Source organism: Oncorhynchus kisutch, linkage group LG6, assembly GCF_002021735.2.
Source record: "Oncorhynchus kisutch isolate 150728-3 linkage group LG6, Okis_V2, whole genome shotgun sequence".
In the NCBI taxonomy this organism is placed as follows: domain Eukaryota; kingdom Metazoa; phylum Chordata; class Actinopteri; order Salmoniformes; family Salmonidae; genus Oncorhynchus; species Oncorhynchus kisutch.
The window spans coordinates 69,995,502-70,013,600 of record NC_034179.2 but is presented as its reverse complement, the minus strand read 5'-3'; the positions used below and the strand labels follow the sequence as shown (position 1 = coordinate 70,013,600).

The following is an 18,099-nucleotide window of genomic DNA, read 5'->3' as shown; positions in this document are numbered from 1 at the left end:
GCCACATGATGTTTTTGTGCTGGTCAAGGGCAGACAGGTTTGGAATGAACCAAGGGCTATATCTATTCCTAGTTTTTTTAATGAATAGAGCATGCTTATTTAAGATGGTGAGGAAGGCTCTTTTAAAGAATAACCAGACATCCTCTACTGACGGGATGAGGTCAATGTCATTCCAGGATACCCCGGCCAGGTCAATTAGAAAGGCCTGTTCGCAGAAGTGTTTTAGGGAGCGTTTGACAGTGATGAAGGGTGGTCGTTTGAAACGCAGATCCATTACGGATGCAGGCAATGAGGCAGTGATTGCTGAGATCTTGGTTGAAAACAGCAGAGGTGTATTTGGAGGGCGAGTTAGTTAGGATGATACAGTGCCTTGCGAAAGTATTCGGCCCCCTTGAACTTTGCGACCTTTTGCCACATTTCAGGCTTCAAACATAAAGATATAAAACTGTATTTTTTTGTGAAGAATCAACAACAAGTGTAGATCTCTGCAGTTCATCCAGAGTGATCACGGGTCTCTTGGCTGCATCTGATCAGTCTTCTCCTTGTATGAGCTGAAAGTTTAGAGGGACGGCCAGGTCTTGGTAGATTTGCAGTGGTCTGATACTCCTTCCATTTTAATATTATCGCTTGCACAGTGCTCCTTGGGATGTTTAAAGCTTGGGAAATCTTTTTGTATCCAAATCCGGCTTTAAACTTCTTCACAACAGTATCTCGGACCTGCCTGGTGTGTTCCTTGTTCTTCATGATGCTCTCTGCGCTTTTAACGGACCTCTGAGACTATCACAGTGCAGGTGCATTTATACGGAGACTTGATTACACACAGGTGGATTGTATTTATCATCATTAGTCATTTAGGTCAACATTGGATCATTCAGAGATCCTCACTGAACTTCTGGAGAGAGTTTGCTGCACTGAAAGTAAAGGGGCTGAATAATTTTGCACGCCCAATTTTTCAGTTTTTCATTTTTTTTTTGTTGTTGTTTTTTTCAGTTTTTGATTTGTTAAAAAAGTTTGAAATATCCAATAAATGTCGTTCCACTTCATGATTGTGTCCCACTTGTTGTTGATTCTTCACCAAAAAATACAGTTTTATATTATGCTAACAGTCCAATATCCGATAAATCCCCGTTTTTAACTGTGCATTAAAAACAGACCGCAAAGTGAAATATTTTACTTGGCAAGAAAGACCGGGCAGCAGAGCCTACCGGTTGACGTCTCAATTGCGTTGTGCTTGTTTTGTCCAGCAGAGGGGGCTGCTAACTATAGCAGCTTCATTCACTCTTCTTCTTCTACTAACTACTTGCTCGCGATAGTTTTAGAGAAAACTGCTGTGGAAAACTCAGCCAGAAGCTAGCAAGGTCAAGTGAATCCACAACATCACCAGACACGTCTTTTCAAACCAGGTAAGTTACAATCGTTTGAGATACTAGCTAGGGATGTTATGTCACAATTTATTATATAGATAGATGATCTGCTCTATAAGGTTTAAAATAGCTATGTCGACTAACGTTAAGTTAGCTAGCTACTGTTATGGTAGCTAGGTAAAAAAAACATGTAAACATGCAGTAGACGGGCTATTATGAAAATATGATTATATTAAATGAATGCACAATTATTTCAGAGAATATTTTTGTAGATTACAATTTTAATGGTTTGGCATTATAATAAGTAGCATGAAAATATATTTAGAAATGTTCATGGATAACATTAGCAGTGTAGAGGAAGGAGAAGAGGAAGAAGAGGGAAGGAGACAGAGGAAGAAAGGTAAAGATATGGTTACAGAGCCTGCCAATTTATTATTCCAAACAATGTTTTAGAGATGAAATACAAAAATGAGGCAAGCAATGGGAATCTGTTAACCAAAGTATTGTATCTAATAGTATGCTGTTAATTAATACAGATTGGAGAGGAAGGAGAAGGAAAAATTAAGGGAGTGAAAAGAGTGAAGCAAGGAGAGTGTAGAAGAGTGAGGTGGAAAGGTGAAGAGAAGGAAAGGAAGACGAGTGAAGAAAAGAGGAGGAGAAAGATTGGAGGAGAAGAAAAAGTTGAGTTAGAAGAGTGACACAAGGAGAGTGAAGAAGAACAGACAGAGGAGATACAATGACTCTTTCCAAGAAACGGAAATGCAAATTTTATGAAAAACATGATGAGGGAATTTCCATTTATACGCTCAGGTCAAGACGATAGAATGGTTCACTGCACCCTTTGTAATTCCTCTCTTTCAATTGTCAGCCGGAGAAGAATGGCAGTGGTAGAACATCAACAGACAAAAAAGCACAAAGCCTCTCTGGTTGGCCGTGTTGGTATGTCCTCTGTCACCACATTCTTCAAGAAGGTAGATCCTTCCAAGAAGAATATGGTTTAGCTGTGCAGGAGGATGTCTTTGCATACCACACTATGTGACACAATCATAGTTACAGATCTATGGACTGCACAGCACAACTGACACGGAAGCTTTGTGAGCCAAAGTTTACATGTGCTAGGACAAAATGTGACGCCATAGTGAGTAACACGTTAGCAACATGGGCAACTACTTTGCTAACACAGGACCGAGACCAGGTTGAATTTGTGTCCCTGTCCATTGATGTGTCCAATCATGGACATTTAAAGCTGCTGCCAATAGTAGTCAGATATGTAAGATATATGGTGGCAGCACATCTGTGGAAACAAAACTGCTTGATTTTGTTGAATTGAATGGGGAAACAGCAGAAGAAATTGCAGCTGTGGTCCTGGTGGTCATCCAAAAATGTAACCTGGAAAACATTCTCTGCCGACAACAAATACCAACTTTGGAGGACTGAATAGGCTGGGGAGGGTCAATGTCCATACCAAAGTAAAAAATGATCTGCAGTGGGAGGTGATTGGCTGAGGTTGTCCTGCCCACATCATTCATAACACGGCCAGAACAGCTTAGGTTGTCCTGCCCACATCATTCATAACACGGCCAGAACAGCTTAGGTTGTCCTGCCCACATCATTCATAACACGGCCAGAACAGCTTAGGTTGTCCTGCCCACATCATTCATAACACGGCCAGAACAGCTTTGGATATGATGTTGAGTACCTGCTCACAGAGATATTTGGATATGTTCATATTTTCACCGTCAGAGTAGAAAGACTGAACGGCTTTTGTGAGTTTGTTGGCCAGGAGTACCATAACATTTTAGGACACAGCAATGTTCGCTGGATGTCCATGCTCCCTGCTCTAGAAAGAGTGCTGAAAATGGATGTGCCATTGAAATCTTTTTATTTTATTTCTAAAGACAAATGCCCTGTTGTCCTGCGGACAATGTTCGAAGATCCACTGACTGAACTTTGGCTGGCCTTTGTCCATGGAAACCTGACCATATTCAGTGACACGATCAAGATGCTTGGAGGCCAGGACCACTGTGCTGTGGAGTCCGCTGCAATTCTGAGAAACGTTGAGTCAAGACTCACTGCAAGACGTGATGACAACTTCATTCCAGTTTTGGTCAGAGGACTTCTGAGAGAGCTAGAGGAAAATGGAGCCATGTCTAAAGAGAGCTTTGTCAAAACATCCCAATCGTTCTTCACTACGGCTGTGAACTACTTGGGGAAAGCACACAGAAAATCTAAAAGATTTACATCGTCTCCTTTTAAAAAGGCAACCTCTGCGTGAAGAGATCCAGAAGGCAGCATGAATGAAGGATGCATTGTGTGACAAGGTTACTGGCCTGCAGAGTTGCTAAAGGGTGGATCGCTTGAAGATTGGAAAACATCTGAGGCACCACTTAGTCAGAGATGGAGCACGGTGGTTACCCACTTCAAAGAGATTGACATCCCACACACTAACCTGGCTAGATTAGCGTCTGTTGTCATGTGCTTACCTGGAAGTAATGCACCGATCGAGAGAGAGTGTTCTCTCAAATTAATGATCTATGGACAGCAGCAAGAAATAGGTTCACTGTTCCTACCATCAAGGCCATGCTTATTGTGAAGATAAACTTCAACCTCCCCTGCCAGGAGTTCATGGAGAAGCTGGCCAAAGACAGAGCAATCCTGAAGAAAATACATTCTTCCGCGAAACATACAGATTAGGTTGGTATAAGTATATTATGTAGTTACCAATCTCATCAGCATCTATTTCTTTATTATGTTGTTAAGTATTTCACGTATACTATTGTCTGTTTCTTTCAAATTTGCTCATGTTCTCTTCTGCTCTTATTCTAGCAGGACCACTGAATGGCTATTCAGATCGGACAGTTCTGTCTTGTCTATAGTGTTTCTGTAGTATAGTTGTTTTCTCTGTCTATCACAATGTGCCTATTAGACTAAATACATGAAACTGGAATTGTCCCCCTTTTTTATTTCAAAGATAATAATGTTGGATATTTTAATTATATATTGACCACCGAACTGGAAATGTCCCCGGTTTTCGTTTCAGAAATCTGGTCACCTTACGCTGGTAGCTAGTTAGCTCGCTAGCTTCAGTTGAGGTATTCCAGTTTGGAGGTAAATAGAAATACTTCAGAAAAAAAACAGATCCACACCACATTGGGTGAGGTGGGTTGCAGGAGAGTATTTTGAAGATGAGGTTTACGAAAAAAAATATTAAAAAGAATGCGAAGAAAAAGATCAAAAAATATATATACATGGGACAAGACAAAGACAAAGACGTCTGACTGCTACGCCATCTTGGATTGATTTCAACACAGTTCCATTAGTTTACACTGCAGCCTCATTTGAATGCTGCGGTTGCGCAGATTTGTACGGAGTGGTGTTAGTCAACAGTACTATAGTTAGCTAGCACTGGACAACTTTAGCTACAACAACTGTGCCCTAGCTACTCTTGCTAGCAAGGTTTAGCATTCATACTGCATTTAGAGTAAATATCGGGTAAATTAGACCTGTGAATTATAGGTAGTAAAGTACATGACCCTTTTGTGATAAGGACATAATGTTTTAATCTCCAGTGTCAACAACGTTCTTCTGAGACAAAGGGACGCACACCTTTTCATAACCTGCCCCATGTTTTAAGCACAGATAGAACAATGAGGGAGACATATCTCCAACGCCTCACCTGCTGTCACCTGCTCTGACCGTCTCAGACCCAGCAGCTCCCTAAGGAGTAGTTGGACAGTCACACTGGCCTGCATCCCAAATGCCACCCTACTCAGTGCCCTATGGGCCCTGGTCAAACGTAGTGCTGTCACGTTCTGACCTTAGTTCCTTTGTTTTGTCTTTGTTTTAGTATGGTCAGGGCGTGAGTTGGGGTGGGCAGTCTATGTTCTTTTTTCTATGATTTTGGATTTCTGTGTTTGGCCTGGTATGGTTCTCAATCAGAGGCGGCTGTCAATCGTTGAGAACCATACTTAGGTAGCCTGGTTTCACCTTTGAGTTGTTGGTGATTATTTTCCTGTTTAGTGTTTTTGTCATTCACCGTATGGGACTTTTTGTTGGTCGTTTATTGTTTTGTTCCGTTTTCTATTACTTCATTAAAAGATATGAACACTTACAACGCTGCACATTGGTCCTCCTCTTCTTCCACCACAGACGAGCGTTACAAGTGCACTATAAAGTGTGGCATTTTGGATGCAGGCAGGTTCTAAGAACTGGAGCTGTGGCCACTTAGCATCGTGTTCTCAACCTGGCACCAAGCATCCCCCTGAGGGTTTGTAAACTTTTTCCTCTGCTAACCACTGGCGCATGAGGGCTCAGACTCAAGTCACTCAGCTCAGTGGTAGAGTTACACTACTTTGCCATACCGTATTGTGACAGCCAAGCATGGCTTTTTATACCAAGTGGCTGCTGTATGCACTACAGGTCTGACACATTAACATTACTATAACTGCTTTTTATCAACAAACAACACTCTAATGTATTTCAGTGCCATTCTCAGGAAACATTTTGCAACTTTTATGATCTGGTATGTATTTTTCCTTGACTACATTTCCAGTTCATTTGTTAAGTTCCCCCATAATGGCACATGTTCAGTGGAGCTTGTTCGCCACAGTCAGGAAAGCTATTTGCATGTTAATGTCCCCGCCATCACGGCTCTATTAAGCAGCGTTTGGATGTTTGATATCTGCGTTAACTTCCACTAGCAGAGCAGAGGCAGCATCTGACTGAGCAGGCTGCTCAACAGCAGAGCTCTTTGCCCAAAGTCATTATTAAAGTGCTGGAAAAGAGCACAGAACTCCTTGAGTGTGAAAGGCCCTCCATGGAGATATGAGGGCTGTGTGTGTGTGTGTGTGTGTGTGATGGGTTTCGTTTCACAGAGAAGGGGATAATAGGCACTTTGGCAAGCACACCAGTGGAGCGACGTGAGCTGTTTAGCAACAGGCTGTTGTTGTGAACGGACCTTACCTGGTTTCCTATTACACTGTTCATTTCCATGACTTACACATGAACATTGACTTTACATGAATAAAACCGAAACATTACAAAAACGGTTTATGAGTAAAATACGTTATGTGGAGACTGACACCCCATAAGCACTTGGTGTGAATGATAAACAGGTTTTCTTCACTTCCCAACTCACCCCCCTGGTAAGAATCATAGGATTCCGTCTGTGTACAGTTCTACAGTCGATCATGTTTTTATTGGACTGGTGTGGCGGCCATGTTGTTTCTGGACTGTGTATTCCCATTTATAAGACAGCTGTGTGATCCAGTCACATTCACTATACACACAGTACTGGAACTCCCACCACAATATTTGGGCTTTAGAATGAAAGAGATGAACACAGGAAGCATTCACTACTTGACAACCTGTGGCCCCTCTCAGACCTCTGCTCTGGCTGGACCAGGGAGAGAGGTGGAGGATGGCTGGAGAACAGAGGGAGGGAGAGAAGGAGGGATAAATTGAGATTTGGTCCTCATACAGGAGCTTTTCCGTGTGGTAAAAGTGGTCAAAAGCAGAGATGATAAAGACACATTTCTTCCTTATCAAGAAACCTTAAAAGTACAAAGAACAGGACAGCCTCATTCTCTCACACACACACACGAACGTACACACACACACACACACACACACACACACACACACACACACACACACACACGCGCGCGCGCGCGCACACACGCACACACACACACACGAACATACACACACACACACACGAACATACACACACACACACACACACACGAACATACACACACACACACACACACACACACACACGAACGTACACACACACACACACACACACACACACACACACACACACGAACGTACACACACACACACACACACACACGAACGTACACACACACACACACACACACACGAACGTACACACACACACACACGAACGTACACACACACACACACACACACACACGAACGTACACACACACACACACACACACGAACGTACACACACACACACACACACACACACACGAACGTACACACTCACATTTTAAATACTTCATTTCAATCCACAAATTGTTAGATTCATGAAAGATTCAACCATTTCAGAGGTCTTTGTATACTTAGACTCTTAGACACACACGCGCGCACACACACACACACACACACACACACACACACACACACACACACACACACACACACACAAACATGGTGACATCATTCCATTTGTGTTTTCAAGAAAAGTTAGGTAAAATATATTTTTCGTCTTCCTCTCTCTCCCTCACACACAAAATCCTCCTCAGTCCTGCTAGTCTTAGCCTCTGGTGTGTGTTGTCACTCCAAATTGCCTGCTGACACTGTTCACAAAAGGCCCTCTGTAAGTGTGTGTGTGTGTGTGTGTGTGTGTGTGTGTGTGTGTGTGTGTGTGTGTGTGTGTGTGTGTGTGTGTGCGGGCGTGCGTGCGTGCTTTCGTTGGTGTGTGTGTGTGGGGCTGCGTGTGTTTTTGTATAATATGACTCATACCACTAGTTTCCAGTCCTCTCGTACACATGCACATATTTATATGTTTTCCTAATTTGAAGGAAAATATGTTTTTACAGTCCCTGAGTACTGTACATATACCTCCTGTAATACAACACCACTATCCTCTCCTGTCTGTACCACACTAGATTCCACCCCTGGTCCAACCAATGGGCTTTCAACCTTTTCATTGGGTTCATTTGGGGTCATCAGAACGTTCTAAACACAACATATAGAATGAGTGGTGCTGGCTACACTGGCCAGGCTTGGAAAAGAGTACTTCTACGACCCCTATTCCCAGAATGTCTGTTCCGTCTCATACGAAAGCTATCTGGTTGTATATATAGACCACTAACCACTCACTAAAATACAGAGTGAGGCTCATCTGGGGAAATGTCAATAGAGTCTTATACTCCAGTTTAATCTGATTCTGGCTACGGATAGAGACTGTAATAACCATCACAATGATTGGAGTGATTCACTCCCTACACTTAATCCAGCCGCTATTTATTATTGTGTGTGTGTGTGTGGGTCTAATCCACCTAAAATAATCTCCATGGAGCACGACAGGGTTGGCTGGGCTTTGGCAGTGTTGAGGCGTTAGGATCCATGTGTCACAGTTGCTAATGGTGGCTGGACAGTAGAAGTGTCCGTGTGTGTGCGTGCGTGTGCGCTGGTGTTTGTGTGTGCGTGCATATGTGTGTGTTACAGACCCAAGGGAAAAACTCCCTGTCGATATCTCCCAATGGAATTCTATTCCACCTCCTGTCTAGCGGTAAAGCTAGGCGCTGATTGATACAGTCTGGGGTCTCTGGTTTGGTCACAGAGCTGTAACAATAGATCAGTATGATAACATTACGAGACTCCTGGTTTTCTCTCAGGGTTTTCACTTCATTTACCAAAGGGTTGTTTTCGCCCACAGACTCAAGCAGCATCTCATCACTTCAGATATCTCTTTGTCAGTGTAGACTGACTTATCGCAGCTGGCACTGATTCATCTGGTCAATTTGTGTTGTCAATGTCTGACGACATTACTGTGTGTACTCATGACTGTGTGTGAGTGTAGGAGCGTGGTGTGTGTGAGTGTAAGACTGTGGTGTGTGTGTGTGTAGGAGCTTGGTGTGTGTGAGTTTAAGAGCGCGGTGTGTGTGAGTGTAAGAGCGTGGTGTGTGTGTGTGTAGGAGCTTGGTGTGTGTGAGTCTAAGAGCGCAGTGTGTGTGAGTGTAAGAACGTGGTGTGTGTGTGTGTAGGACCTTGGTGTGTGTGAGTTTAAGAGCGTGGTGTGTGTGAGTGTAAGAGCGTGGTGTGTGTGAGTGTAGGAGCGTGGTGTGTGTGTAGGAGCTTGGTGTGTGTGAGTGTAAGACCGTGGTGTGTGTGAGTGTAAGAGCATGGTGTGTGTGAGTGTAAGACCGTGGTGTGTGTGAGTGTAAGACCGTGGTGTGTGTGTGTGTGTAGGAGCGTGGTGTGTGTGAGTGTAGGAGCGTGGTGTGTGTGAGTGTAGGAGCGTGGTGTGTGTGAGTGTAGGAGCGTGGTGTGTGTGAGTGTAAGACCGTGGTGTGTGTGAGTGTAAGAGCGTGGTGTGTGTGAGTGTAAGAGCATGGTGTGTGTGAGTTTAAGAGCGCGGTGTGTGTGAGTGTAAGTGCGTGGTGTATGTGAGTGTAGGAGCTTGGTGTGTGTGAGTTTAAGAGCTTGGTGTGTGTGAGTGTAAGAGCGTGGTGTGTGTGAGTGTAAGACCGTGGTGTGTGTGATCAGCTGCCCTCCACAGCCATCTCCCTTCTCCTATATCCCAGGCAGACGGGCCCAGGCAGCACAGCAGGTGCCCTCCCCATTGACTGGCATGTTAATCAAGTAGGATTAGGATTCAGTGAGTACAAATGTGATGGAAAAGAGTTTGAATTACATGCTAAGGCCCCCTACCCACTAATCCACTGTCCTACGCTCACATATGTCACCCACGGGGTGAGGACTGAGAGGGAGTGTGTGTTATTGTGACCCTACCTAGTCTCCTGGTATCACACGATTACACGATCACACACACACACATGGACACGCACCCACACACACATTCCCATTCACTGGCCTCTACGCACTCATCCACTCTCACATTAGGTCATCCCCTCGGAATGACATCATCTGCTTATGGAAGTGCCTCTAAATACACACTTTAGTTAACAAGCACAGAAACATGGCTGTGGGAGGGAGGGAGGGACTCCTGGCATTGAGTGATATCTAATCAACGTGTTTGTCCCACAGAGACAGTGACGTGAGGAGGAGGGGGACACACTCTTCCTCTCCAAAGCAATAGATCAGTATCTCTCAAGAACAGTTCACCCTCACACCCATCACACACAGTAAATACCCTGACAGACAGTCACAGCACCAAGAGCACCACACCCCACCCCTCACCTCTCCTCACCTCTCCTCACCTCCCCTCCCCTCATCTCTCCTCACCTCTCCTCATCTCTCCTCACCTCCCCTCCCCTCCCCTCCCCTCATCTCTCCTCACCTCTCCTCTCCTCACCTCTCCTCATCTCTCCTCATCTCTCCTCACCTCTCCTCAGCTCTCCTCATCTCTCTGTCTCTCTCTCTCTCTCTCACACACACACACACACAGCTCTGGTGAACAGACTTGGCGAGGGCCATTTGTAGTGACAGCGTGGCCCATCCCATGCTGGTGCTCGGTGACTGTCCTCTGTGGAGGCGAGGGTAATTATCTTTCACGCACCATTACCCCTCCTGATCTCCGCATCTTCCCCCAGTGTGTGTTCCCATCAGGACTAGCCCATCAGAGACACTCAACTCCTCCCTGTGTGTATTCACCATCAGGACTAGCCAACCAGAGACACTCATCTCCTCCCTGTTTCTATTCACCATCAGGACTAGCCCATCAGAGACACTCAACTCCTCCCCGTGTGTATTCACCATCAGGACTGGCCAATTAGAGACACTCAACTCCTCCCTGTTTCTATTCACCATCAGGACTGGCCAATTAGAGACACTCATCTCCTCCCTGTTTCTATTCACCACCAGGACTAGCCAACCAGAGACACTCATCTCCTCCCTGTTCCTATTTTTTATTTATTTTACCTTTATTTAACCAGGCAAGTCAGTTAAGAACACATTCTTATTTTCAATGACGGCCTGGGAACAGTGGGTTAACTGCCTGTTCAGGGGCAGACCGACAGATTTGTACCTTGTCAGCTCAGGGGATTGAACTCGCAACCTTCCGGTTACTAGTCCAACGCTCTAACCACTAGGCTATGCTGCCGCCAGGACTAGCCAAGGAGAGACACTCATCTCCTCCCTGTTTCTATTCACCACCAGGACTAGCCAACCAGAGACACTCATCTCCTCCCTGTTTCTATTCACCACCAGGACTAGCCAAGGAGAGACACTCATCTCCTCCCTGTTTCTATTCACCACCAGGACTAGCCAACCAGAGACACTCATCTCCTCCCTGTTTCTATTCACCACCAGGACTAGCCAAGGAGAGACACTCATCAACACAGAGACACTCTACAATCTTAGAAAAAAGGGTTGGAACAAAAATGGTTCTTCAAATGGTTCTCCTGTGGGGATAGCTAATGAACCCTTTATTGTTCTAGACAGCACCTTTTTATAAGAGTGTACCACAGATCAAACTCTATCTATGATGATGACATTACAGCTCTATGTCATCTGTCTGTCTGGACAACACCTACCCTGCCACCCCTCTCTCTTTCTCTCCCTTTCCCTCTATCCCTCTCCCTTTCTCTCCCTTTCCCTCTATCCCTCTCCCTTTCTTTCCCTTTCCCTCTATCCCTCCCTCTTTCTCTCCCTTTCCCTCTATCCCTCTCTCTTTCTCTCCCTTTCCCTCTATCCCTCTCCCTTTCTCTCCCTTTCCCTCTATCCCTCTCCCTTTCTCTCCCTTTCCCTCTATCCCTTTCCCTCTATCCCTTCCCTTTCTCTCCCTTTCCCTCTATCCCTATCTCTTTCTCTCCCTTTCCCTCTATCCCTCTCCCTTTCTCTCCCTTTCCCTCTATCCCTCTTCCTTTCTCTCCCTTTCCCTCTATCCATCTCCCTTTCTCTCCCTTTCCCTCTATCCCTCTATCCCTCTCCCTTTCCCTCTATCCCTCTATCCCCCTCTCTTTCCCTCTATCCCTCTCCCTTTCCCTCTCTCTCTCCCTCCATCCAAACATGGAGATGGAGCAGAAACAGTGCCTCGTGCTGCTGGTCTTCAGTCTACAGCCCATTTCCTAATGGAGATAAGAGGCTGTCTCCTGTCGTCGTTCTGCAGCCGTCAGGAGTGGGTTATCAGTGTTAGAGCACGCTAGGTCATTCTGACCCTGTTGTCACTCTCTCCTTCCTGGAGTGCTGGTAGTAATATGCTTCAATGAGGTTATTATGATGGAGGGGCAGGCTGGGTAATACCAGAGTCCTAGGAACAGGATTTGACTGTTCTCTATGTATGGGCCGGCTACGACTTGTTTATTGGTGGAAAGTGGGAGACGTTCTAATCTTTGGGACTGTTATTATGAGCATATGGATTGGAGACTCATCTCACCATCATCATTATCATCATTATCATCATCACAATGGTTTCTCTTTCCACCATTTGACCTGTTGTTAAAAGAGGTTTATGAATAAGATTGAAGTGCTGATATTTTGTCTGTGCTGGGTTGGTCGGGGCAGGGTGGGAGTGAGAAGTGACTCCTCTGGCATCTGCCGTGAGGCCGGGCTGAAGTCTTCTCCTCTCTCTAACCAGCGTGTGTCATATAGAGGACAGTCTGACCTACACAACAATGTCCGGTGTTTGACCAAAACAGATGCACACACACAAACACCGGACATTGTTGTGTGGGTCAGACTGTCCTCTATATGACACACGCTGGTTAGAGGTAAAAACACACTGACCAAAACACCTCTGACCTCTAGTGTGACACACTGACATTCTTGCTCGTCTCCACGGTCTGAGCGGATCCATCAAAACCCTCCACAGACCAAACAGCTGTAGCCTGAGCCTGTCTGGGTGGAAGCCAAGACGTTAAGGTGAGAGAGTGACCCTGTGAAGGAGAGACCTCACCTTCCTGAAAAGCCACAATGCCCTGAGCACTGTCCACACCTTCTCTCTCTCTGGCTCACACATACACACACACACACACACACACACACACACACACACACACACACACACACACACACACACCTTGCTGTCACCTCTGTCCACCGCCTCCAGACAGTCCTATCCCAGGAAATACCTCTGACTGCATCACTATGCTGCGTATCAGTGCCAGTCTGACCCCGTATCAGATTCTATCATAACCATCAGTATCACTTCTGGTTCATCAGACCTCTGCCAGACTAATAGCTCCTGCCCATGAATATTGATGGACATGGCTTGTGTTACCAGGATGGGCAGGGTACCATGGTACTGAGCGGCGGATGAGCTCCAGGTATCCCTGTCAGTGTCCTGTGATACGCTGTGTACCAGAACAGATGCACAACACAAGGTACAGTACACTGTCTTTACATAAAGAACATCAAGACCGGTGCCCTGGAGGAGGAGAACCTACGCTACTGAGATCTGTGGCGTTGATAGTGAGGTTGACTGTTTTCCAACTCGTGTCGTAGTGACTGACAGCTCGATGGTGGTGATGGACGCAACAGTGGACACTTGTTATTAATAGGCTGGAATTGTGAGTGGCAATATGATTGATTTGCACCTGACCCAGCAGGGGCATGAGACATTAACACACGCAGGCGCACACACACACACACACACTTTATTAGCCTGGTTTGACAATGTTAATAGGCTCCTGGGGATCTCTTTCCAACTGAGTTCTGAGGGAAAATGTGCTCCAGCTATGTGCTCAGTGTGTGTGTGTGCATGCGTGCGTGCGTGCGTGTGCGTGTGCGTGCATGTGTGTGTGCGTGCGTGGCTCTTATGGAGGGTTACAGACAGTCCTGTCAGCACCCGTTCGCTCCTTTATTCACACACCAGCTGAGCTTAACACGTATCCCTACACCTCATATCCCTACCCCCAGGGTTAGGTAGGTCACTTTGGATCACCCAAACTCAGTAACGTAATCTGATTACTTTCAGTTACTTTTGGATGACTTTCCCTTTAAGAGGCATTAGAAGAAGACAAAAAAGGATCCATCAAACACATTTGGTGTGTCATCATAGTGGTCTCTGGTCTCTGACTCGCTCAGGTGGAACAAACTTAAACTTGAACCTTTCTTAAATGCTGAATTAATTGTCATTGAGAAAACAGAAAGGTGTCATATTGTCTCTAAAAGTCATCCACAAAGTAATCATCTAGTTTTCCAAAAGCATCTGTAATCCGATTTGAAGTTTTTTGTAATCAGAATACATGTAGCCTAATCAGTTACTCCCCATCCCTGCCTACCCCACAGACATACTCCCCCTACAGCATTCCTCAGGGGGCAGGTCACATTTCAGTCATTTAGCAGAGCAACTTACAGTGGTGAGTGATACAGTTTCCTCCCTTTTTTCCAATATTGATCCCCCATGAGAATCGAACCCACAGCCCTGGCGTTACACCCCCTATGCTCTTCTAACTGAGCCATTTAGTTGGTTCGGAGGGGGCATCATACACCAATGTTGGGCACAGTGGCTGCCAGGGCAGACCAGGGCAACCAGCATACCTCATTTACTGTGTTGTACTGTACCTCTAGAGCTCCTACAGCTGTTGACCTTTTGACCCGCTGGCAGAGTGGGTTTACACAGGCACAGCCGTCGCCTGTGGAATGTTCTCGATTGAGTCCACTCACCACTCACAGGTCAGAATCACAGGTCAGAGATCTTCCTTGTGTTTTCGTCGGGCTCATTGGAGTGTGCGTGTGTGTATATGTGTCTGTGTGCAGTGTAGGAGTTTTTCTGTATGCTATGCTAGTTGGTGCATTTATGTGAACACGCTCAATCACTGAGCAGGTTCCAGTAGGACCACGGTAGAATGTCTCTAGCAGTAGGTAGCTTGACCCTGGCTGCGTGATAGGAGAGTTCCTGTGACCCAGGTACCACACATGTTATCTCTGTGTGATTTACGAGGTGAATGTGTGAACAGTCGAACTGTTGCTCTGCTCGGTCTTCTTCAGCCCCCAGTCACTGTTTATGGCCTGCTGGGCATGGCTCCAACCACACCGTCTGTCTGCTGTCTTACACTGTGAGGATGTGTGTGCTGGCTGTGTACTCTGCCACTTGCAGTATAAGACAGCGAGCTGTAGGACATGACTGCCACACAGTCATGGTTCCATTGTACTCAGTGACAAAGGCTTCTGGGTTGTGTGCTGTTTTCAGCACACAAACATCAAGGAAGAGTGGGTAGTGGGTGTGTGTGTGTGTACTCAGCTATACACACACACACACGTTACATGTTCCCTGCACAGTGGTACAAGCCATCCATACTGTAGAATTTGTCTAGCAGCTACCAGACAGATACAAGACCTGGCAGAGGAGACCCGACACTCTCGACCTCCTGGCTGTGTGCCTTTATTGTCTTCTCTCCTTATTCTCTCTACTCTCTCTATTTCTCTCTACTCTCTCTATTTATCTCTACTTTCTCTATTTATCTATACTCTCTCTATTTCTCTCTACTCTCTCTATTTCTCTCTACTCTCTCTATTTCTCTCTACTCTCTCTATTTCTCTCTACTCTCTCTATTTCTCTCTACTTTCAACTATTTATCTATACTCTCTATTTCTCTACTCTCTATTTCTCTCTTCCTCTCAATTTCTCTCTCTCTCCCCTCTCTCCATCTTTCTCTCCTCCTTCTCTATCCCCCTCTCTATCTCTCTCTCTCTCTCTCTCTCTCTCTCTCACTCTCTCTCTCGCTTTCTGTCTCTCTTTCCGTCTCTCTCTCTCTGTCTCTCTCCAGGGTCTGATTGCAGAGGAAGCAGAGTGCGGCTCTGATTGCTGTGTCTTTGTTAGGCACAGTGTGGAGCCTCAGGACATGAGAAATAAAGCAGCCTCATCTTTAGCCGCTAGCTAGCGCCCAGTAGCATAGTCCTCATTATAGGATCTCAGCACTCTCTCTACACGTGTTCAACTAGCCAGCTTCATACAGTATACTGTAAGTGCTATGTCCATCGTTAGCTGTTGGAATACTAGCCAGTCCCCTTCTATACAACTTCCTTTCTTTATGTTGTCCAATCATGCTGTGGACATCCACATATGGCCTGTCCAGAGCAGGAATGTCCAGAGCAAGAAACAGTCACCTTTCATACAGATGTAGAATCTTAATTTGATCACCCTGTTGCGGGAGAACTTCTCTGCAATGTAGGACATTAAACATCTTAGTGTAGTGTATTTGATGTTTGAAAAGGATTCTGAAGTTAATAATTTCCACTTTGACTGGATTTTACCTCATCAACCCCTACAAAAATGTCCATTAATAATAATCCACATTAAAATTTATATTTCCGGCCTCCCGGGTGGCGCAGTGGTTAAGGGCGCTGTACTGCAATGCCAGCTGTGCCATCAGAAACTCTGGGTTCGCTCCCAGGCTCTGTCGTAACCGGGAGGTCCATGGGGCGATGCACAATTGGCCTAGCGTCGTCTGGGTTAGGGAGGGCTTGGTCGGTAGGGATGTCCTTGTCTCATCGCGCACCAGCGACTCCTGTGGTGGGCCGGGTGCAGTGTGCGCTAACCAAGGTTGCCAGGTACACAGTGTTTCCTCCGGCACATTGGTGCGGTTGGCTTCCGGGTTAGATGCACGCTGTGTTAAGAAGCAGTGCAGCTTGGTTGGGTTGTGTATCGGAGGATGCATGACTTTCAACCTTCGTCTCTCCCGAGCCCGTACGGGAGTTGTAGCGATGAGACAAGATAGTAGCTACTACAACAATTGGACACCATGAAAAAGGGGGTAAAAAAATAAAAAATAATAATAGAATTTATATTTCCTATTGCTGCAGGATTATTTCCATGCTGTAACAAACTGATAGGACTCACTGTAAGGGTGTCTATGGGATATAACAAGAATTGTGAGAGTTAGTGTCAGGGGGAATATGTGATCTAACACCACTGGTACAGGGTCAGTGGATGTGAGAGAGAGTCGGTGGCTGTGATATATGGTGCCAGTGTTAATGTTTTTATGGAGCCAGTTGAAATGAACTCAGTGGGGATTTGAAGGTTCACGTCCATACTGTACACTCTGCCGGGTCCATTATAAGCCCATCTCTCCCGCTCTCTTCTCCCATTCCCCTCTCGCACCATCTATCTTTATCTCTATCCCTCGATGACTTTCTCATTTGCCACACCCTCCCATCTCTCTGTTGCTCTCTTTTATCTTTCTCCAATCTCTCTCAATCTCTTTAACCCCCCCCCCCCCCTCGCTATCTCTCCCTCTGCCCTTTGTCTGTTGGTCATGTAGCTTGGCAACACAAATACAGCAGATAATCCTTCCCAGGATTGTTCCCACCCCCCACCCCCCCATCCTCGCTGGCATGGGGGGTTAGAGGGGGCAGGGGGAGGGAGGGGGGGGGGGGGTTGCAGGGGAGACGTTCTGGCACGGAAGATGAGGAGGGCCTGCTGCATGCCAACACCACAGCTGATCCCATGGTCAAAGGGCTGCTGGCATGGCCCGGGGCACACTCCTCAAAACAAGCACGGCACGCTCACACAGACATGTGGCACTTGTGCACACACACACACACGCGCTGATACAGCACTTTAAGGGACGCAATTAAGCACTTTGTCTCTCTGCATTCAGCCTGCGTGCAATCCCTCACTTCTCCTCCGAGACTGATTCCCCGCGTGTGTGTGTGTGTGTGCGTGCGTGCGTGCGTGCACTATCAGCGTGCACGTCCTCTCGTAAACACACTGGGAGCAGACTTGAGTGAATTACAGTGGTTAAGTTTGATCAAATGGAGCAGGTAGTTTGTCATGGTGCTTAACTGCATGTGATGCTCCCATCTCACCTCCCTGAGTGGAATGAATTCCCTCCCACTGAGATAATGATGTTAAAGAGCAGCGAAGCAGCTACGGCCTGGGATAATGCAATCACTTCCACGCTACAGCTATTACAAGCCCTGATTACATTTGGCACACACACACGTGAGAGAGAGAGACAGAGAGATTATTTTATATGAAAAGTTGTAACTTATATGCTGACATTCTTGAGTATCTCTCAGAGGGCGGGAGGGAGGGAGAGAGAGAATTTGTTCATTTTTATTAGGATCTCCATTAGCTAACGCCGTAACGTTAGCTAATCTTCCTGGGGTCCAACACCAATTAACAAGA

At 46.0% G+C, this 18,099-nt stretch overlaps 1 protein-coding gene across 1 annotated transcript in view; it reads left to right on the top strand.

The window, feature by feature from the left end:
• LOC109891919 (zinc finger protein 385C) overlaps window positions 1-18,099 on the top strand; it is a 194,571-nt gene that overhangs the window by 43,754 nt on the left and 132,718 nt on the right. The gene's annotated exons all lie outside the window — the stretch shown is intronic.